This window comes from Zea mays, chromosome 2 (assembly GCF_902167145.1).
Source record: "Zea mays cultivar B73 chromosome 2, Zm-B73-REFERENCE-NAM-5.0, whole genome shotgun sequence".
Taxonomy (NCBI): domain Eukaryota; kingdom Viridiplantae; phylum Streptophyta; class Magnoliopsida; order Poales; family Poaceae; genus Zea; species Zea mays.
Window position 1 is genome coordinate 227638413 of NC_050097.1, and position 16608 is coordinate 227655020.

Sequence of the window (16608 nt, forward strand, 5' to 3'; positions counted from 1 at the left end):
TGTTAAATTACCTTTTATTTGTTTTAAGGGGCGTTTTTCGGGTACTTTGTGCGGAGGAAGGATGTCCAGTGCCGTGGGCGAGCCGAGCACGGAGGTGTGGGCATAAGAGGAAGGAGGACGCAGGATATGACGGATGCGATCATACCAGCACTAAAGCACCGGATCCCATCAGAACTCCGAAGTTAAGCGTGCTTGGGCGAGAGTAGTACTAGGATGGGTGACCTCCTGGGAAGTCCTCGTGTTGCATTCCTTTTTTTTTGGTTTTATTTTTGTTTGTTTTTCGAACACCAAACCATAGTAAAAATGGGTGACCGTTCTCGTGTTAAATTACCTTTTATTTGTTTTAAGGGGCGTTTTTCGGGTACTTTGTGCGGAGGAAGGATGTCCAGTGCCGTGGGCGAGCCGAGCACGGAGGTGTGGGCATAAGAGGAAGGAGGACGCAGGATATGACGGATGCGATCATACCAGCACTAAAGCACCGGATCCCATCAGAACTCCGAAGTTAAGCGTGCTTGGGCGAGAGTAGTACTAGGATGGGTGACCTCCTGGGAAGTCCTCGTGTTGCATTCCTTTTTTTTTGGTTTTATTTTTGTTTGTTTTTCGAACACCAAACCATAGTAAAAATGGGTGACCGTTCTCGTGTTAAATTACCTTTTATTTGTTTTAAGGGGCGTTTTTCGGGTACTTTGTGCGGAGGAAGGATGTCCAGTGCCGTGGGCGAGCCGAGCACGGAGGTGTGGGCATAAGAGGAAGGAGGACGCAGGATATGACGGATGCGATCATACCAGCACTAAAGCACCGGATCCCATCAGAACTCCGAAGTTAAGCGTGCTTGGGCGAGAGTAGTACTAGGATGGGTGACCTCCTGGGAAGTCCTCGTGTTGCATTCCTTTTTTTTTGGTTTTATTTTTGTTTGTTTTTCGAACACCAAACCATAGTAAAAATGGGTGACCGTTCTCGTGTTAAATTACCTTTTATTTGTTTTAAGGGGCGTTTTTCGGGTACTTTGTGCGGAGGAAGGATGTCCAGTGCCGTGGGCGAGCCGAGCACGGAGGTGTGGGCATAAGAGGAAGGAGGACGCAGGATATGACGGATGCGATCATACCAGCACTAAAGCACCGGATCCCATCAGAACTCCGAAGTTAAGCGTGCTTGGGCGAGAGTAGTACTAGGATGGGTGACCTCCTGGGAAGTCCTCGTGTTGCATTCCTTTTTTTTTGGTTTTATTTTTGTTTGTTTTTCGAACACCAAACCATAGTAAAAATGGGTGACCGTTCTCGTGTTAAATTACCTTTTATTTGTTTTAAGGGGCGTTTTTCGGGTACTTTGTGCGGAGGAAGGATGTCCAGTGCCGTGGGCGAGCCGAGCACGGAGGTGTGGGCATAAGAGGAAGGAGGACGCAGGATATGACGGATGCGATCATACCAGCACTAAAGCACCGGATCCCATCAGAACTCCGAAGTTAAGCGTGCTTGGGCGAGAGTAGTACTAGGATGGGTGACCTCCTGGGAAGTCCTCGTGTTGCATTCCTTTTTTTTTGGTTTTATTTTTGTTTGTTTTTCGAACACCAAACCATAGTAAAAATGGGTGACCGTTCTCGTGTTAAATTACCTTTTATTTGTTTTAAGGGGCGTTTTTCGGGTACTTTGTGCGGAGGAAGGATGTCCAGTGCCGTGGGCGAGCCGAGCACGGAGGTGTGGGCATAAGAGGAAGGAGGACGCAGGATATGACGGATGCGATCATACCAGCACTAAAGCACCGGATCCCATCAGAACTCCGAAGTTAAGCGTGCTTGGGCGAGAGTAGTACTAGGATGGGTGACCTCCTGGGAAGTCCTCGTGTTGCATTCCTTTTTTTTTGGTTTTATTTTTGTTTGTTTTTCGAACACCAAACCATAGTAAAAATGGGTGACCGTTCTCGTGTTAAATTACCTTTTATTTGTTTTAAGGGGCGTTTTTCGGGTACTTTGTGCGGAGGAAGGATGTCCAGTGCCGTGGGCGAGCCGAGCACGGAGGTGTGGGCATAAGAGGAAGGAGGACGCAGGATATGACGGATGCGATCATACCAGCACTAAAGCACCGGATCCCATCAGAACTCCGAAGTTAAGCGTGCTTGGGCGAGAGTAGTACTAGGATGGGTGACCTCCTGGGAAGTCCTCGTGTTGCATTCCTTTTTTTTTGGTTTTATTTTTGTTTGTTTTTCGAACACCAAACCATAGTAAAAATGGGTGACCGTTCTCGTGTTAAATTACCTTTTATTTGTTTTAAGGGGCGTTTTTCGGGTACTTTGTGCGGAGGAAGGATGTCCAGTGCCGTGGGCGAGCCGAGCACGGAGGTGTGGGCATAAGAGGAAGGAGGACGCAGGATATGACGGATGCGATCATACCAGCACTAAAGCACCGGATCCCATCAGAACTCCGAAGTTAAGCGTGCTTGGGCGAGAGTAGTACTAGGATGGGTGACCTCCTGGGAAGTCCTCGTGTTGCATTCCTTTTTTTTTGGTTTTATTTTTGTTTGTTTTTCGAACACCAAACCATAGTAAAAATGGGTGACCGTTCTCGTGTTAAATTACCTTTTATTTGTTTTAAGGGGCGTTTTTCGGGTACTTTGTGCGGAGGAAGGATGTCCAGTGCCGTGGGCGAGCCGAGCACGGAGGTGTGGGCATAAGAGGAAGGAGGACGCAGGATATGACGGATGCGATCATACCAGCACTAAAGCACCGGATCCCATCAGAACTCCGAAGTTAAGCGTGCTTGGGCGAGAGTAGTACTAGGATGGGTGACCTCCTGGGAAGTCCTCGTGTTGCATTCCTTTTTTTTTGGTTTTATTTTTGTTTGTTTTTCGAACACCAAACCATAGTAAAAATGGGTGACCGTTCTCGTGTTAAATTACCTTTTATTTGTTTTAAGGGGCGTTTTTCGGGTACTTTGTGCGGAGGAAGGATGTCCAGTGCCGTGGGCGAGCCGAGCACGGAGGTGTGGGCATAAGAGGAAGGAGGACGCAGGATATGACGGATGCGATCATACCAGCACTAAAGCACCGGATCCCATCAGAACTCCGAAGTTAAGCGTGCTTGGGCGAGAGTAGTACTAGGATGGGTGACCTCCTGGGAAGTCCTCGTGTTGCATTCCTTTTTTTTTGGTTTTATTTTTGTTTGTTTTTCGAACACCAAACCATAGTAAAAATGGGTGACCGTTCTCGTGTTAAATTACCTTTTATTTGTTTTAAGGGGCGTTTTTTCGGGTACTTTGTGCGGAGGAAGGATGTCCAGTGCCGTGGGCGAGCCGAGCACGGAGGTGTGGGCATAAGAGGAAGGAGGACGCAGGATATGACGGATGCGATCATACCAGCACTAAAGCACCGGATCCCATCAGAACTCCGAAGTTAAGCGTGCTTGGGCGAGAGTAGTACTAGGATGGGTGACCTCCTGGGAAGTCCTCGTGTTGCATTCCTTTTTTTTTGGTTTTATTTTTGTTTGTTTTTCGAACACCAAACCATAGTAAAAATGGGTGACCGTTCTCGTGTTAAATTACCTTTTATTTGTTTTAAGGGGCGTTTTTCGGGTACTTTGTGCGGAGGAAGGATGTCCAGTGCCGTGGGCGAGCCGAGCACGGAGGTGTGGGCATAAGAGGAAGGAGGACGCAGGATATGACGGATGCGATCATACCAGCACTAAAGCACCGGATCCCATCAGAACTCCGAAGTTAAGCGTGCTTGGGCGAGAGTAGTACTAGGATGGGTGACCTCCTGGGAAGTCCTCGTGTTGCATTCCTTTTTTTTTGGTTTTATTTTTGTTTGTTTTTCGAACACCAAACCATAGTAAAAATGGGTGACCGTTCTCGTGTTAAATTACCTTTTATTTGTTTTAAGGGGCGTTTTTCGGGTACTTTGTGCGGAGGAAGGATGTCCAGTGCCGTGGGCGAGCCGAGCACGGAGGTGTGGGCATAAGAGGAAGGAGGACGCAGGATATGACGGATGCGATCATACCAGCACTAAAGCACCGGATCCCATCAGAACTCCGAAGTTAAGCGTGCTTGGGCGAGAGTAGTACTAGGATGGGTGACCTCCTGGGAAGTCCTCGTGTTGCATTCCTTTTTTTTTGGTTTTATTTTTGTTTGTTTTTCGAACACCAAACCATAGTAAAAATGGGTGACCGTTCTCGTGTTAAATTACCTTTTATTTGTTTTAAGGGGCGTTTTTCGGGTACTTTGTGCGGAGGAAGGATGTCCAGTGCCGTGGGCGAGCCGAGCACGGAGGTGTGGGCATAAGAGGAAGGAGGACGCAGGATATGACGGATGCGATCATACCAGCACTAAAGCACCGGATCCCATCAGAACTCCGAAGTTAAGCGTGCTTGGGCGAGAGTAGTACTAGGATGGGTGACCTCCTGGGAAGTCCTCGTGTTGCATTCCTTTTTTTTTGGTTTTATTTTTGTTTGTTTTTCGAACACCAAACCATAGTAAAAATGGGTGACCGTTCTCGTGTTAAATTACCTTTTATTTGTTTTAAGGGGCGTTTTTTCGGGTACTTTGTGCGGAGGAAGGATGTCCAGTGCCGTGGGCGAGCCGAGCACGGAGGTGTGGGCATAAGAGGAAGGAGGACGCAGGATATGACGGATGCGATCATACCAGCACTAAAGCACCGGATCCCATCAGAACTCCGAAGTTAAGCGTGCTTGGGCGAGAGTAGTACTAGGATGGGTGACCTCCTGGGAAGTCCTCGTGTTGCATTCCTTTTTTTTTGGTTTTATTTTTGTTTGTTTTTCGAACACCAAACCATAGTAAAAATGGGTGACCGTTCTCGTGTTAAATTACCTTTTATTTGTTTTAAGGGGCGTTTTTCGGGTACTTTGTGCGGAGGAAGGATGTCCAGTGCCGTGGGCGAGCCGAGCACGGAGGTGTGGGCATAAGAGGAAGGAGGACGCAGGATATGACGGATGCGATCATACCAGCACTAAAGCACCGGATCCCATCAGAACTCCGAAGTTAAGCGTGCTTGGGCGAGAGTAGTACTAGGATGGGTGACCTCCTGGGAAGTCCTCGTGTTGCATTCCTTTTTTTTTGGTTTTATTTTTGTTTGTTTTTCGAACACCAAACCATAGTAAAAATGGGTGACCGTTCTCGTGTTAAATTACCTTTTATTTGTTTTAAGGGGCGTTTTTCGGGTACTTTGTGCGGAGGAAGGATGTCCAGTGCCGTGGGCGAGCCGAGCACGGAGGTGTGGGCATAAGAGGAAGGAGGACGCAGGATATGACGGATGCGATCATACCAGCACTAAAGCACCGGATCCCATCAGAACTCCGAAGTTAAGCGTGCTTGGGCGAGAGTAGTACTAGGATGGGTGACCTCCTGGGAAGTCCTCGTGTTGCATTCCTTTTTTTTTGGTTTTATTTTTGTTTGTTTTTCGAACACCAAACCATAGTAAAAATGGGTGACCGTTCTCGTGTTAAATTACCTTTTATTTGTTTTAAGGGGCGTTTTTCGGGTACTTTGTGCGGAGGAAGGATGTCCAGTGCCGTGGGCGAGCCGAGCACGGAGGTGTGGGCATAAGAGGAAGGAGGACGCAGGATATGACGGATGCGATCATACCAGCACTAAAGCACCGGATCCCATCAGAACTCCGAAGTTAAGCGTGCTTGGGCGAGAGTAGTACTAGGATGGGTGACCTCCTGGGAAGTCCTCGTGTTGCATTCCTTTTTTTTTGGTTTTATTTTTGTTTGTTTTTCGAACACCAAACCATAGTAAAAATGGGTGACCGTTCTCGTGTTAAATTACCTTTTATTTGTTTTAAGGGGCGTTTTTCGGGTACTTTGTGCGGAGGAAGGATGTCCAGTGCCGTGGGCGAGCCGAGCACGGAGGTGTGGGCATAAGAGGAAGGAGGACGCAGGATATGACGGATGCGATCATACCAGCACTAAAGCACCGGATCCCATCAGAACTCCGAAGTTAAGCGTGCTTGGGCGAGAGTAGTACTAGGATGGGTGACCTCCTGGGAAGTCCTCGTGTTGCATTCCTTTTTTTTGGTTTTATTTTTGTTTGTTTTTCGAACACCAAACCATAGTAAAAATGGGTGACCGTTCTCGTGTTAAATTACCTTTTATTTGTTTTAAGGGGCGTTTTTCGGGTACTTTGTGCGGAGGAAGGATGTCCAGTGCCGTGGGCGAGCCGAGCACGGAGGTGTGGGCATAAGAGGAAGGAGGACGCAGGATATGACGGATGCGATCATACCAGCACTAAAGCACCGGATCCCATCAGAACTCCGAAGTTAAGCGTGCTTGGGCGAGAGTAGTACTAGGATGGGTGACCTCCTGGGAAGTCCTCGTGTTGCATTCCTTTTTTTTTGGTTTTATTTTTGTTTGTTTTTCGAACACCAAACCATAGTAAAAATGGGTGACCGTTCTCGTGTTAAATTACCTTTTATTTGTTTTAAGGGGCGTTTTTCGGGTACTTTGTGCGGAGGAAGGATGTCCAGTGCCGTGGGCGAGCCGAGCACGGAGGTGTGGGCATAAGAGGAAGGAGGACGCAGGATATGACGGATGCGATCATACCAGCACTAAAGCACCGGATCCCATCAGAACTCCGAAGTTAAGCGTGCTTGGGCGAGAGTAGTACTAGGATGGGTGACCTCCTGGGAAGTCCTCGTGTTGCATTCCTTTTTTTTTGGTTTTATTTTTGTTTGTTTTTCGAACACCAAACCATAGTAAAAATGGGTGACCGTTCTCGTGTTAAATTACCTTTTATTTGTTTTAAGGGGCGTTTTTCGGGTACTTTGTGCGGAGGAAGGATGTCCAGTGCCGTGGGCGAGCCGAGCACGGAGGTGTGGGCATAAGAGGAAGGAGGACGCAGGATATGACGGATGCGATCATACCAGCACTAAAGCACCGGATCCCATCAGAACTCCGAAGTTAAGCGTGCTTGGGCGAGAGTAGTACTAGGATGGGTGACCTCCTGGGAAGTCCTCGTGTTGCATTCCTTTTTTTTGGTTTTATTTTTGTTTGTTTTTCGAACACCAAACCATAGTAAAAATGGGTGACCGTTCTCGTGTTAAATTACCTTTTATTTGTTTTAAGGGGCGTTTTTCGGGTACTTTGTGCGGAGGAAGGATGTCCAGTGCCGTGGGCGAGCCGAGCACGGAGGTGTGGGCATAAGAGGAAGGAGGACGCAGGATATGACGGATGCGATCATACCAGCACTAAAGCACCGGATCCCATCAGAACTCCGAAGTTAAGCGTGCTTGGGCGAGAGTAGTACTAGGATGGGTGACCTCCTGGGAAGTCCTCGTGTTGCATTCCTTTTTTTTTGGTTTTATTTTTGTTTGTTTTTCGAACACCAAACCATAGTAAAAATGGGTGACCGTTCTCGTGTTAAATTACCTTTTATTTGTTTTAAGGGGCGTTTTTCGGGTACTTTGTGCGGAGGAAGGATGTCCAGTGCCGTGGGCGAGCCGAGCACGGAGGTGTGGGCATAAGAGGAAGGAGGACGCAGGATATGACGGATGCGATCATACCAGCACTAAAGCACCGGATCCCATCAGAACTCCGAAGTTAAGCGTGCTTGGGCGAGAGTAGTACTAGGATGGGTGACCTCCTGGGAAGTCCTCGTGTTGCATTCCTTTTTTTTTGGTTTTATTTTTGTTTGTTTTTCGAACACCAAACCATAGTAAAAATGGGTGACCGTTCTCGTGTTAAATTACCTTTTATTTGTTTTAAGGGGCGTTTTTCGGGTACTTTGTGCGGAGGAAGGATGTCCAGTGCCGTGGGCGAGCCGAGCACGGAGGTGTGGGCATAAGAGGAAGGAGGACGCAGGATATGACGGATGCGATCATACCAGCACTAAAGCACCGGATCCCATCAGAACTCCGAAGTTAAGCGTGCTTGGGCGAGAGTAGTACTAGGATGGGTGACCTCCTGGGAAGTCCTCGTGTTGCATTCCTTTTTTTTTGGTTTTATTTTTGTTTGTTTTTCGAACACCAAACCATAGTAAAAATGGGTGACCGTTCTCGTGTTAAATTACCTTTTATTTGTTTTAAGGGGCGTTTTTCGGGTACTTTGTGCGGAGGAAGGATGTCCAGTGCCGTGGGCGAGCCGAGCACGGAGGTGTGGGCATAAGAGGAAGGAGGACGCAGGATATGACGGATGCGATCATACCAGCACTAAAGCACCGGATCCCATCAGAACTCCGAAGTTAAGCGTGCTTGGGCGAGAGTAGTACTAGGATGGGTGACCTCCTGGGAAGTCCTCGTGTTGCATTCCTTTTTTTTTGGTTTTATTTTTGTTTGTTTTTCGAACACCAAACCATAGTAAAAATGGGTGACCGTTCTCGTGTTAAATTACCTTTTATTTGTTTTAAGGGGCGTTTTTCGGGTACTTTGTGCGGAGGAAGGATGTCCAGTGCCGTGGGCGAGCCGAGCACGGAGGTGTGGGCATAAGAGGAAGGAGGACGCAGGATATGACGGATGCGATCATACCAGCACTAAAGCACCGGATCCCATCAGAACTCCGAAGTTAAGCGTGCTTGGGCGAGAGTAGTACTAGGATGGGTGACCTCCTGGGAAGTCCTCGTGTTGCATTCCTTTTTTTTTGGTTTTATTTTTGTTTGTTTTTCGAACACCAAACCATAGTAAAAATGGGTGACCGTTCTCGTGTTAAATTACCTTTTATTTGTTTTAAGGGGCGTTTTTCGGGTACTTTGTGCGGAGGAAGGATGTCCAGTGCCGTGGGCGAGCCGAGCACGGAGGTGTGGGCATAAGAGGAAGGAGGACGCAGGATATGACGGATGCGATCATACCAGCACTAAAGCACCGGATCCCATCAGAACTCCGAAGTTAAGCGTGCTTGGGCGAGAGTAGTACTAGGATGGGTGACCTCCTGGGAAGTCCTCGTGTTGCATTCCTTTTTTTTGGTTTTATTTTTGTTTGTTTTTCGAACACCAAACCATAGTAAAAATGGGTGACCGTTCTCGTGTTAAATTACCTTTTATTTGTTTTAAGGGGCGTTTTTCGGGTACTTTGTGCGGAGGAAGGATGTCCAGTGCCGTGGGCGAGCCGAGCACGGAGGTGTGGGCATAAGAGGAAGGAGGACGCAGGATATGACGGATGCGATCATACCAGCACTAAAGCACCGGATCCCATCAGAACTCCGAAGTTAAGCGTGCTTGGGCGAGAGTAGTACTAGGATGGGTGACCTCCTGGGAAGTCCTCGTGTTGCATTCCTTTTTTTTTGGTTTTATTTTTGTTTGTTTTTCGAACACCAAACCATAGTAAAAATGGGTGACCGTTCTCGTGTTAAATTACCTTTTATTTGTTTTAAGGGGCGTTTTTCGGGTACTTTGTGCGGAGGAAGGATGTCCAGTGCCGTGGGCGAGCCGAGCACGGAGGTGTGGGCATAAGAGGAAGGAGGACGCAGGATATGACGGATGCGATCATACCAGCACTAAAGCACCGGATCCCATCAGAACTCCGAAGTTAAGCGTGCTTGGGCGAGAGTAGTACTAGGATGGGTGACCTCCTGGGAAGTCCTCGTGTTGCATTCCTTTTTTTTTGGTTTTATTTTTGTTTGTTTTTCGAACACCAAACCATAGTAAAAATGGGTGACCGTTCTCGTGTTAAATTACCTTTTATTTGTTTTAAGGGGCGTTTTTCGGGTACTTTGTGCGGAGGAAGGATGTCCAGTGCCGTGGGCGAGCCGAGCACGGAGGTGTGGGCATAAGAGGAAGGAGGACGCAGGATATGACGGATGCGATCATACCAGCACTAAAGCACCGGATCCCATCAGAACTCCGAAGTTAAGCGTGCTTGGGCGAGAGTAGTACTAGGATGGGTGACCTCCTGGGAAGTCCTCGTGTTGCATTCCTTTTTTTTTGGTTTTATTTTTGTTTGTTTTTCGAACACCAAACCATAGTAAAAATGGGTGACCGTTCTCGTGTTAAATTACCTTTTATTTGTTTTAAGGGGCGTTTTTCGGGTACTTTGTGCGGAGGAAGGATGTCCAGTGCCGTGGGCGAGCCGAGCACGGAGGTGTGGGCATAAGAGGAAGGAGGACGCAGGATATGACGGATGCGATCATACCAGCACTAAAGCACCGGATCCCATCAGAACTCCGAAGTTAAGCGTGCTTGGGCGAGAGTAGTACTAGGATGGGTGACCTCCTGGGAAGTCCTCGTGTTGCATTCCTTTTTTTTTGGTTTTATTTTTGTTTGTTTTTCGAACACCAAACCATAGTAAAAATGGGTGACCGTTCTCGTGTTAAATTACCTTTTATTTGTTTTAAGGGGCGTTTTTCGGGTACTTTGTGCGGAGGAAGGATGTCCAGTGCCGTGGGCGAGCCGAGCACGGAGGTGTGGGCATAAGAGGAAGGAGGACGCAGGATATGACGGATGCGATCATACCAGCACTAAAGCACCGGATCCCATCAGAACTCCGAAGTTAAGCGTGCTTGGGCGAGAGTAGTACTAGGATGGGTGACCTCCTGGGAAGTCCTCGTGTTGCATTCCTTTTTTTTTGGTTTTATTTTTGTTTGTTTTTCGAACACCAAACCATAGTAAAAATGGGTGACCGTTCTCGTGTTAAATTACCTTTTATTTGTTTTAAGGGGCGTTTTTCGGGTACTTTGTGCGGAGGAAGGATGTCCAGTGCCGTGGGCGAGCCGAGCACGGAGGTGTGGGCATAAGAGGAAGGAGGACGCAGGATATGACGGATGCGATCATACCAGCACTAAAGCACCGGATCCCATCAGAACTCCGAAGTTAAGCGTGCTTGGGCGAGAGTAGTACTAGGATGGGTGACCTCCTGGGAAGTCCTCGTGTTGCATTCCTTTTTTTTTGGTTTTATTTTTGTTTGTTTTTCGAACACCAAACCATAGTAAAAATGGGTGACCGTTCTCGTGTTAAATTACCTTTTATTTGTTTTAAGGGGCGTTTTTCGGGTACTTTGTGCGGAGGAAGGATGTCCAGTGCCGTGGGCGAGCCGAGCACGGAGGTGTGGGCATAAGAGGAAGGAGGACGCAGGATATGACGGATGCGATCATACCAGCACTAAAGCACCGGATCCCATCAGAACTCCGAAGTTAAGCGTGCTTGGGCGAGAGTAGTACTAGGATGGGTGACCTCCTGGGAAGTCCTCGTGTTGCATTCCTTTTTTTTTGGTTTTATTTTTGTTTGTTTTTCGAACACCAAACCATAGTAAAAATGGGTGACCGTTCTCGTGTTAAATTACCTTTTATTTGTTTTAAGGGGCGTTTTTCGGGTACTTTGTGCGGAGGAAGGATGTCCAGTGCCGTGGGCGAGCCGAGCACGGAGGTGTGGGCATAAGAGGAAGGAGGACGCAGGATATGACGGATGCGATCATACCAGCACTAAAGCACCGGATCCCATCAGAACTCCGAAGTTAAGCGTGCTTGGGCGAGAGTAGTACTAGGATGGGTGACCTCCTGGGAAGTCCTCGTGTTGCATTCCTTTTTTTTTGGTTTTATTTTTGTTTGTTTTTCGAACACCAAACCATAGTAAAAATGGGTGACCGTTCTCGTGTTAAATTACCTTTTATTTGTTTTAAGGGGCGTTTTTCGGGTACTTTGTGCGGAGGAAGGATGTCCAGTGCCGTGGGCGAGCCGAGCACGGAGGTGTGGGCATAAGAGGAAGGAGGACGCAGGATATGACGGATGCGATCATACCAGCACTAAAGCACCGGATCCCATCAGAACTCCGAAGTTAAGCGTGCTTGGGCGAGAGTAGTACTAGGATGGGTGACCTCCTGGGAAGTCCTCGTGTTGCATTCCTTTTTTTTTGGTTTTATTTTTGTTTGTTTTTCGAACACCAAACCATAGTAAAAATGGGTGACCGTTCTCGTGTTAAATTACCTTTTATTTGTTTTAAGGGGCGTTTTTTCGGGTACTTTGTGCGGAGGAAGGATGTCCAGTGCCGTGGGCGAGCCGAGCACGGAGGTGTGGGCATAAGAGGAAGGAGGACGCAGGATATGACGGATGCGATCATACCAGCACTAAAGCACCGGATCCCATCAGAACTCCGAAGTTAAGCGTGCTTGGGCGAGAGTAGTACTAGGATGGGTGACCTCCTGGGAAGTCCTCGTGTTGCATTCCTTTTTTTTTGGTTTTATTTTTGTTTGTTTTTCGAACACCAAACCATAGTAAAAATGGGTGACCGTTCTCGTGTTAAATTACCTTTTATTTGTTTTAAGGGGCGTTTTTCGGGTACTTTGTGCGGAGGAAGGATGTCCAGTGCCGTGGGCGAGCCGAGCACGGAGGTGTGGGCATAAGAGGAAGGAGGACGCAGGATATGACGGATGCGATCATACCAGCACTAAAGCACCGGATCCCATCAGAACTCCGAAGTTAAGCGTGCTTGGGCGAGAGTAGTACTAGGATGGGTGACCTCCTGGGAAGTCCTCGTGTTGCATTCCTTTTTTTTTGGTTTTATTTTTGTTTGTTTTTCGAACACCAAACCATAGTAAAAATGGGTGACCGTTCTCGTGTTAAATTACCTTTTATTTGTTTTAAGGGGCGTTTTTCGGGTACTTTGTGCGGAGGAAGGATGTCCAGTGCCGTGGGCGAGCCGAGCACGGAGGTGTGGGCATAAGAGGAAGGAGGACGCAGGATATGACGGATGCGATCATACCAGCACTAAAGCACCGGATCCCATCAGAACTCCGAAGTTAAGCGTGCTTGGGCGAGAGTAGTACTAGGATGGGTGACCTCCTGGGAAGTCCTCGTGTTGCATTCCTTTTTTTTTGGTTTTATTTTTGTTTGTTTTTCGAACACCAAACCATAGTAAAAATGGGTGACCGTTCTCGTGTTAAATTACCTTTTATTTGTTTTAAGGGGCGTTTTTCGGGTACTTTGTGCGGAGGAAGGATGTCCAGTGCCGTGGGCGAGCCGAGCACGGAGGTGTGGGCATAAGAGGAAGGAGGACGCAGGATATGACGGATGCGATCATACCAGCACTAAAGCACCGGATCCCATCAGAACTCCGAAGTTAAGCGTGCTTGGGCGAGAGTAGTACTAGGATGGGTGACCTCCTGGGAAGTCCTCGTGTTGCATTCCTTTTTTTTTGGTTTTATTTTTGTTTGTTTTTCGAACACCAAACCATAGTAAAAATGGGTGACCGTTCTCGTGTTAAATTACCTTTTATTTGTTTTAAGGGGCGTTTTTCGGGTACTTTGTGCGGAGGAAGGATGTCCAGTGCCGTGGGCGAGCCGAGCACGGAGGTGTGGGCATAAGAGGAAGGAGGACGCAGGATATGACGGATGCGATCATACCAGCACTAAAGCACCGGATCCCATCAGAACTCCGAAGTTAAGCGTGCTTGGGCGAGAGTAGTACTAGGATGGGTGACCTCCTGGGAAGTCCTCGTGTTGCATTCCTTTTTTTTTGGTTTTATTTTTGTTTGTTTTTCGAACACCAAACCATAGTAAAAATGGGTGACCGTTCTCGTGTTAAATTACCTTTTATTTGTTTTAAGGGGCGTTTTTCGGGTACTTTGTGCGGAGGAAGGATGTCCAGTGCCGTGGGCGAGCCGAGCACGGAGGTGTGGGCATAAGAGGAAGGAGGACGCAGGATATGACGGATGCGATCATACCAGCACTAAAGCACCGGATCCCATCAGAACTCCGAAGTTAAGCGTGCTTGGGCGAGAGTAGTACTAGGATGGGTGACCTCCTGGGAAGTCCTCGTGTTGCATTCCTTTTTTTTTGGTTTTATTTTTGTTTGTTTTTCGAACACCAAACCATAGTAAAAATGGGTGACCGTTCTCGTGTTAAATTACCTTTTATTTGTTTTAAGGGGCGTTTTTCGGGTACTTTGTGCGGAGGAAGGATGTCCAGTGCCGTGGGCGAGCCGAGCACGGAGGTGTGGGCATAAGAGGAAGGAGGACGCAGGATATGACGGATGCGATCATACCAGCACTAAAGCACCGGATCCCATCAGAACTCCGAAGTTAAGCGTGCTTGGGCGAGAGTAGTACTAGGATGGGTGACCTCCTGGGAAGTCCTCGTGTTGCATTCCTTTTTTTTTGGTTTTATTTTTGTTTGTTTTTCGAACACCAAACCATAGTAAAAATGGGTGACCGTTCTCGTGTTAAATTACCTTTTATTTGTTTTAAGGGGCGTTTTTCGGGTACTTTGTGCGGAGGAAGGATGTCCAGTGCCGTGGGCGAGCCGAGCACGGAGGTGTGGGCATAAGAGGAAGGAGGACGCAGGATATGACGGATGCGATCATACCAGCACTAAAGCACCGGATCCCATCAGAACTCCGAAGTTAAGCGTGCTTGGGCGAGAGTAGTACTAGGATGGGTGACCTCCTGGGAAGTCCTCGTGTTGCATTCCTTTTTTTTTGGTTTTATTTTTGTTTGTTTTTCGAACACCAAACCATAGTAAAAATGGGTGACCGTTCTCGTGTTAAATTACCTTTTATTTGTTTTAAGGGGCGTTTTTCGGGTACTTTGTGCGGAGGAAGGATGTCCAGTGCCGTGGGCGAGCCGAGCACGGAGGTGTGGGCATAAGAGGAAGGAGGACGCAGGATATGACGGATGCGATCATACCAGCACTAAAGCACCGGATCCCATCAGAACTCCGAAGTTAAGCGTGCTTGGGCGAGAGTAGTACTAGGATGGGTGACCTCCTGGGAAGTCCTCGTGTTGCATTCCTTTTTTTTTGGTTTTATTTTTGTTTGTTTTTCGAACACCAAACCATAGTAAAAATGGGTGACCGTTCTCGTGTTAAATTACCTTTTATTTGTTTTAAGGGGCGTTTTTCGGGTACTTTGTGCGGAGGAAGGATGTCCAGTGCCGTGGGCGAGCCGAGCACGGAGGTGTGGGCATAAGAGGAAGGAGGACGCAGGATATGACGGATGCGATCATACCAGCACTAAAGCACCGGATCCCATCAGAACTCCGAAGTTAAGCGTGCTTGGGCGAGAGTAGTACTAGGATGGGTGACCTCCTGGGAAGTCCTCGTGTTGCATTCCTTTTTTTTTGGTTTTATTTTTGTTTGTTTTTCGAACACCAAACCATAGTAAAAATGGGTGACCGTTCTCGTGTTAAATTACCTTTTATTTGTTTTAAGGGGCGTTTTTCGGGTACTTTGTGCGGAGGAAGGATGTCCAGTGCCGTGGGCGAGCCGAGCACGGAGGTGTGGGCATAAGAGGAAGGAGGACGCAGGATATGACGGATGCGATCATACCAGCACTAAAGCACCGGATCCCATCAGAACTCCGAAGTTAAGCGTGCTTGGGCGAGAGTAGTACTAGGATGGGTGACCTCCTGGGAAGTCCTCGTGTTGCATTCCTTTTTTTTTGGTTTTATTTTTGTTTGTTTTTCGAACACCAAACCATAGTAAAAATGGGTGACCGTTCTCGTGTTAAATTACCTTTTATTTGTTTTAAGGGGCGTTTTTCGGGTACTTTGTGCGGAGGAAGGATGTCCAGTGCCGTGGGCGAGCCGAGCACGGAGGTGTGGGCATAAGAGGAAGGAGGACGCAGGATATGACGGATGCGATCATACCAGCACTAAAGCACCGGATCCCATCAGAACTCCGAAGTTAAGCGTGCTTGGGCGAGAGTAGTACTAGGATGGGTGACCTCCTGGGAAGTCCTCGTGTTGCATTCCTTTTTTTTTGGTTTTATTTTTGTTTGTTTTTCGAACACCAAACCATAGTAAAAATGGGTGACCGTTCTCGTGTTAAATTACCTTTTATTTGTTTTAAGGGGCGTTTTTCGGGTACTTTGTGCGGAGGAAGGATGTCCAGTGCCGTGGGCGAGCCGAGCACGGAGGTGTGGGCATAAGAGGAAGGAGGACGCAGGATATGACGGATGCGATCATACCAGCACTAAAGCACCGGATCCCATCAGAACTCCGAAGTTAAGCGTGCTTGGGCGAGAGTAGTACTAGGATGGGTGACCTCCTGGGAAGTCCTCGTGTTGCATTCCTTTTTTTTTGGTTTTATTTTTGTTTGTTTTTCGAACACCAAACCATAGTAAAAATGGGTGACCGTTCTCGTGTTAAATTACCTTTTATTTGTTTTAAGGGGCGTTTTTCGGGTACTTTGTGCGGAGGAAGGATGTCCAGTGCCGTGGGCGAGCCGAGCACGGAGGTGTGGGCATAAGAGGAAGGAGGACGCAGGATATGACGGATGCGATCATACCAGCACTAAAGCACCGGATCCCATCAGAACTCCGAAGTTAAGCGTGCTTGGGCGAGAGTAGTACTAGGATGGGTGACCTCCTGGGAAGTCCTCGTGTTGCATTCCTTTTTTTTTGGTTTTATTTTTGTTTGTTTTTCGAACACCAAACCATAGTAAAAATGGGTGACCGTTCTCGTGTTAAATTACCTTTTATTTGTTTTAAGGGGCGTTTTTCGGGTACTTTGTGCGGAGGAAGGATGTCCAGTGCCGTGGGCGAGCCGAGCACGGAGGTGTGGGCATAAGAGGAAGGAGGACGCAGGATATGACGGATGCGATCATACCAGCACTAAAGCACCGGATCCCATCAGAACTCCGAAGTTAAGCGTGCTTGGGCGAGAGTAGTACTAGGATGGGTGACCTCCTGGGAAGTCCTCGTGTTGCATTCCTTTTTTTTTGGTTTTATTTTTGTTTGTTTTTCGAACAC

The 16608-nt window shown here is 47.8% G+C and overlaps 52 non-coding genes across 52 annotated transcripts; all 52 read left to right on the top strand.

The window, feature by feature from the left end:
* Positions 1–131: 131 nt before the first annotated feature.
* Positions 132–250, top strand: LOC118476491 (5S ribosomal RNA). Its single transcript, XR_004856597.1, has one exon. It is a non-coding gene; the product is annotated as a 5S ribosomal RNA (ribosomal RNA).
* A 201-nt stretch (positions 251–451) lies between these two features.
* Positions 452–570, top strand: LOC118476492 (5S ribosomal RNA). Its single transcript, XR_004856598.1, has one exon. It is a non-coding gene; the product is annotated as a 5S ribosomal RNA (ribosomal RNA).
* A 201-nt stretch (positions 571–771) lies between these two features.
* On the top strand, positions 772–890 carry LOC118476493 (5S ribosomal RNA). The gene has a single exon (XR_004856599.1). It is a non-coding gene; the product is annotated as a 5S ribosomal RNA (ribosomal RNA).
* Positions 891–1091: 201 nt separating this feature from the next.
* Positions 1092–1210, top strand: LOC118476494 (5S ribosomal RNA). The gene has a single exon (XR_004856600.1). It is a non-coding gene; the product is annotated as a 5S ribosomal RNA (ribosomal RNA).
* A 201-nt stretch (positions 1211–1411) lies between these two features.
* LOC118476495 (5S ribosomal RNA) lies at positions 1412–1530 on the top strand. Its single transcript, XR_004856601.1, has one exon. It is a non-coding gene; the product is annotated as a 5S ribosomal RNA (ribosomal RNA).
* Positions 1531–1731: 201 nt separating this feature from the next.
* Positions 1732–1850, top strand: LOC118476496 (5S ribosomal RNA). Its single transcript, XR_004856602.1, has one exon. It is a non-coding gene; the product is annotated as a 5S ribosomal RNA (ribosomal RNA).
* A 201-nt stretch (positions 1851–2051) lies between these two features.
* LOC118476497 (5S ribosomal RNA) lies at positions 2052–2170 on the top strand. The gene has a single exon (XR_004856603.1). It is a non-coding gene; the product is annotated as a 5S ribosomal RNA (ribosomal RNA).
* A 201-nt stretch (positions 2171–2371) lies between these two features.
* Positions 2372–2490, top strand: LOC118476498 (5S ribosomal RNA). Its single transcript, XR_004856604.1, has one exon. It is a non-coding gene; the product is annotated as a 5S ribosomal RNA (ribosomal RNA).
* Positions 2491–2691: 201 nt separating this feature from the next.
* On the top strand, positions 2692–2810 carry LOC118476499 (5S ribosomal RNA). The gene has a single exon (XR_004856605.1). It is a non-coding gene; the product is annotated as a 5S ribosomal RNA (ribosomal RNA).
* Positions 2811–3011: 201 nt separating this feature from the next.
* On the top strand, positions 3012–3130 carry LOC118476500 (5S ribosomal RNA). The gene has a single exon (XR_004856607.1). It is a non-coding gene; the product is annotated as a 5S ribosomal RNA (ribosomal RNA).
* A 202-nt stretch (positions 3131–3332) lies between these two features.
* On the top strand, positions 3333–3451 carry LOC118476501 (5S ribosomal RNA). Its single transcript, XR_004856608.1, has one exon. It is a non-coding gene; the product is annotated as a 5S ribosomal RNA (ribosomal RNA).
* Positions 3452–3652: 201 nt separating this feature from the next.
* Positions 3653–3771, top strand: LOC118476502 (5S ribosomal RNA). Its single transcript, XR_004856609.1, has one exon. It is a non-coding gene; the product is annotated as a 5S ribosomal RNA (ribosomal RNA).
* Positions 3772–3972: 201 nt separating this feature from the next.
* Positions 3973–4091, top strand: LOC118476503 (5S ribosomal RNA). The gene has a single exon (XR_004856610.1). It is a non-coding gene; the product is annotated as a 5S ribosomal RNA (ribosomal RNA).
* A 201-nt stretch (positions 4092–4292) lies between these two features.
* LOC118476504 (5S ribosomal RNA) lies at positions 4293–4411 on the top strand. The gene has a single exon (XR_004856611.1). It is a non-coding gene; the product is annotated as a 5S ribosomal RNA (ribosomal RNA).
* A 202-nt stretch (positions 4412–4613) lies between these two features.
* On the top strand, positions 4614–4732 carry LOC118476505 (5S ribosomal RNA). The gene has a single exon (XR_004856612.1). It is a non-coding gene; the product is annotated as a 5S ribosomal RNA (ribosomal RNA).
* Positions 4733–4933: 201 nt separating this feature from the next.
* On the top strand, positions 4934–5052 carry LOC118476506 (5S ribosomal RNA). The gene has a single exon (XR_004856613.1). It is a non-coding gene; the product is annotated as a 5S ribosomal RNA (ribosomal RNA).
* Positions 5053–5253: 201 nt separating this feature from the next.
* LOC118476507 (5S ribosomal RNA) lies at positions 5254–5372 on the top strand. The gene has a single exon (XR_004856614.1). It is a non-coding gene; the product is annotated as a 5S ribosomal RNA (ribosomal RNA).
* A 201-nt stretch (positions 5373–5573) lies between these two features.
* On the top strand, positions 5574–5692 carry LOC118476508 (5S ribosomal RNA). Its single transcript, XR_004856615.1, has one exon. It is a non-coding gene; the product is annotated as a 5S ribosomal RNA (ribosomal RNA).
* A 201-nt stretch (positions 5693–5893) lies between these two features.
* On the top strand, positions 5894–6012 carry LOC118476509 (5S ribosomal RNA). Its single transcript, XR_004856616.1, has one exon. It is a non-coding gene; the product is annotated as a 5S ribosomal RNA (ribosomal RNA).
* A 200-nt stretch (positions 6013–6212) lies between these two features.
* LOC118476510 (5S ribosomal RNA) lies at positions 6213–6331 on the top strand. The gene has a single exon (XR_004856618.1). It is a non-coding gene; the product is annotated as a 5S ribosomal RNA (ribosomal RNA).
* A 201-nt stretch (positions 6332–6532) lies between these two features.
* LOC118476511 (5S ribosomal RNA) lies at positions 6533–6651 on the top strand. The gene has a single exon (XR_004856619.1). It is a non-coding gene; the product is annotated as a 5S ribosomal RNA (ribosomal RNA).
* Positions 6652–6852: 201 nt separating this feature from the next.
* On the top strand, positions 6853–6971 carry LOC118476512 (5S ribosomal RNA). The gene has a single exon (XR_004856620.1). It is a non-coding gene; the product is annotated as a 5S ribosomal RNA (ribosomal RNA).
* Positions 6972–7171: 200 nt separating this feature from the next.
* On the top strand, positions 7172–7290 carry LOC118476513 (5S ribosomal RNA). Its single transcript, XR_004856621.1, has one exon. It is a non-coding gene; the product is annotated as a 5S ribosomal RNA (ribosomal RNA).
* Positions 7291–7491: 201 nt separating this feature from the next.
* LOC118476514 (5S ribosomal RNA) lies at positions 7492–7610 on the top strand. The gene has a single exon (XR_004856622.1). It is a non-coding gene; the product is annotated as a 5S ribosomal RNA (ribosomal RNA).
* A 201-nt stretch (positions 7611–7811) lies between these two features.
* LOC118476515 (5S ribosomal RNA) lies at positions 7812–7930 on the top strand. Its single transcript, XR_004856623.1, has one exon. It is a non-coding gene; the product is annotated as a 5S ribosomal RNA (ribosomal RNA).
* Positions 7931–8131: 201 nt separating this feature from the next.
* Positions 8132–8250, top strand: LOC118476516 (5S ribosomal RNA). Its single transcript, XR_004856624.1, has one exon. It is a non-coding gene; the product is annotated as a 5S ribosomal RNA (ribosomal RNA).
* Positions 8251–8451: 201 nt separating this feature from the next.
* LOC118476517 (5S ribosomal RNA) lies at positions 8452–8570 on the top strand. The gene has a single exon (XR_004856625.1). It is a non-coding gene; the product is annotated as a 5S ribosomal RNA (ribosomal RNA).
* A 201-nt stretch (positions 8571–8771) lies between these two features.
* On the top strand, positions 8772–8890 carry LOC118476518 (5S ribosomal RNA). The gene has a single exon (XR_004856626.1). It is a non-coding gene; the product is annotated as a 5S ribosomal RNA (ribosomal RNA).
* Positions 8891–9090: 200 nt separating this feature from the next.
* Positions 9091–9209, top strand: LOC118476519 (5S ribosomal RNA). Its single transcript, XR_004856627.1, has one exon. It is a non-coding gene; the product is annotated as a 5S ribosomal RNA (ribosomal RNA).
* Positions 9210–9410: 201 nt separating this feature from the next.
* On the top strand, positions 9411–9529 carry LOC118476520 (5S ribosomal RNA). Its single transcript, XR_004856629.1, has one exon. It is a non-coding gene; the product is annotated as a 5S ribosomal RNA (ribosomal RNA).
* Positions 9530–9730: 201 nt separating this feature from the next.
* On the top strand, positions 9731–9849 carry LOC118476521 (5S ribosomal RNA). Its single transcript, XR_004856630.1, has one exon. It is a non-coding gene; the product is annotated as a 5S ribosomal RNA (ribosomal RNA).
* A 201-nt stretch (positions 9850–10050) lies between these two features.
* LOC118476522 (5S ribosomal RNA) lies at positions 10051–10169 on the top strand. The gene has a single exon (XR_004856631.1). It is a non-coding gene; the product is annotated as a 5S ribosomal RNA (ribosomal RNA).
* Positions 10170–10370: 201 nt separating this feature from the next.
* Positions 10371–10489, top strand: LOC118476523 (5S ribosomal RNA). The gene has a single exon (XR_004856632.1). It is a non-coding gene; the product is annotated as a 5S ribosomal RNA (ribosomal RNA).
* Positions 10490–10690: 201 nt separating this feature from the next.
* LOC118476524 (5S ribosomal RNA) lies at positions 10691–10809 on the top strand. Its single transcript, XR_004856633.1, has one exon. It is a non-coding gene; the product is annotated as a 5S ribosomal RNA (ribosomal RNA).
* Positions 10810–11010: 201 nt separating this feature from the next.
* Positions 11011–11129, top strand: LOC118476525 (5S ribosomal RNA). Its single transcript, XR_004856634.1, has one exon. It is a non-coding gene; the product is annotated as a 5S ribosomal RNA (ribosomal RNA).
* Positions 11130–11330: 201 nt separating this feature from the next.
* Positions 11331–11449, top strand: LOC118476526 (5S ribosomal RNA). Its single transcript, XR_004856635.1, has one exon. It is a non-coding gene; the product is annotated as a 5S ribosomal RNA (ribosomal RNA).
* Positions 11450–11650: 201 nt separating this feature from the next.
* On the top strand, positions 11651–11769 carry LOC118476527 (5S ribosomal RNA). The gene has a single exon (XR_004856636.1). It is a non-coding gene; the product is annotated as a 5S ribosomal RNA (ribosomal RNA).
* Positions 11770–11971: 202 nt separating this feature from the next.
* LOC118476528 (5S ribosomal RNA) lies at positions 11972–12090 on the top strand. The gene has a single exon (XR_004856637.1). It is a non-coding gene; the product is annotated as a 5S ribosomal RNA (ribosomal RNA).
* Positions 12091–12291: 201 nt separating this feature from the next.
* On the top strand, positions 12292–12410 carry LOC118476529 (5S ribosomal RNA). The gene has a single exon (XR_004856638.1). It is a non-coding gene; the product is annotated as a 5S ribosomal RNA (ribosomal RNA).
* A 201-nt stretch (positions 12411–12611) lies between these two features.
* On the top strand, positions 12612–12730 carry LOC118476530 (5S ribosomal RNA). Its single transcript, XR_004856640.1, has one exon. It is a non-coding gene; the product is annotated as a 5S ribosomal RNA (ribosomal RNA).
* A 201-nt stretch (positions 12731–12931) lies between these two features.
* LOC118476531 (5S ribosomal RNA) lies at positions 12932–13050 on the top strand. Its single transcript, XR_004856641.1, has one exon. It is a non-coding gene; the product is annotated as a 5S ribosomal RNA (ribosomal RNA).
* Positions 13051–13251: 201 nt separating this feature from the next.
* On the top strand, positions 13252–13370 carry LOC118476532 (5S ribosomal RNA). Its single transcript, XR_004856642.1, has one exon. It is a non-coding gene; the product is annotated as a 5S ribosomal RNA (ribosomal RNA).
* Positions 13371–13571: 201 nt separating this feature from the next.
* LOC118476533 (5S ribosomal RNA) lies at positions 13572–13690 on the top strand. Its single transcript, XR_004856643.1, has one exon. It is a non-coding gene; the product is annotated as a 5S ribosomal RNA (ribosomal RNA).
* Positions 13691–13891: 201 nt separating this feature from the next.
* On the top strand, positions 13892–14010 carry LOC118476534 (5S ribosomal RNA). The gene has a single exon (XR_004856644.1). It is a non-coding gene; the product is annotated as a 5S ribosomal RNA (ribosomal RNA).
* Positions 14011–14211: 201 nt separating this feature from the next.
* Positions 14212–14330, top strand: LOC118476535 (5S ribosomal RNA). Its single transcript, XR_004856645.1, has one exon. It is a non-coding gene; the product is annotated as a 5S ribosomal RNA (ribosomal RNA).
* Positions 14331–14531: 201 nt separating this feature from the next.
* On the top strand, positions 14532–14650 carry LOC118476536 (5S ribosomal RNA). The gene has a single exon (XR_004856646.1). It is a non-coding gene; the product is annotated as a 5S ribosomal RNA (ribosomal RNA).
* A 201-nt stretch (positions 14651–14851) lies between these two features.
* On the top strand, positions 14852–14970 carry LOC118476537 (5S ribosomal RNA). The gene has a single exon (XR_004856647.1). It is a non-coding gene; the product is annotated as a 5S ribosomal RNA (ribosomal RNA).
* Positions 14971–15171: 201 nt separating this feature from the next.
* On the top strand, positions 15172–15290 carry LOC118476538 (5S ribosomal RNA). The gene has a single exon (XR_004856648.1). It is a non-coding gene; the product is annotated as a 5S ribosomal RNA (ribosomal RNA).
* Positions 15291–15491: 201 nt separating this feature from the next.
* Positions 15492–15610, top strand: LOC118476539 (5S ribosomal RNA). The gene has a single exon (XR_004856649.1). It is a non-coding gene; the product is annotated as a 5S ribosomal RNA (ribosomal RNA).
* Positions 15611–15811: 201 nt separating this feature from the next.
* LOC118476540 (5S ribosomal RNA) lies at positions 15812–15930 on the top strand. Its single transcript, XR_004856651.1, has one exon. It is a non-coding gene; the product is annotated as a 5S ribosomal RNA (ribosomal RNA).
* Positions 15931–16131: 201 nt separating this feature from the next.
* Positions 16132–16250, top strand: LOC118476541 (5S ribosomal RNA). The gene has a single exon (XR_004856652.1). It is a non-coding gene; the product is annotated as a 5S ribosomal RNA (ribosomal RNA).
* Positions 16251–16451: 201 nt separating this feature from the next.
* Positions 16452–16570, top strand: LOC118476542 (5S ribosomal RNA). The gene has a single exon (XR_004856653.1). It is a non-coding gene; the product is annotated as a 5S ribosomal RNA (ribosomal RNA).
* The last annotated feature ends 38 nt before the right edge of the window (positions 16571–16608 follow it).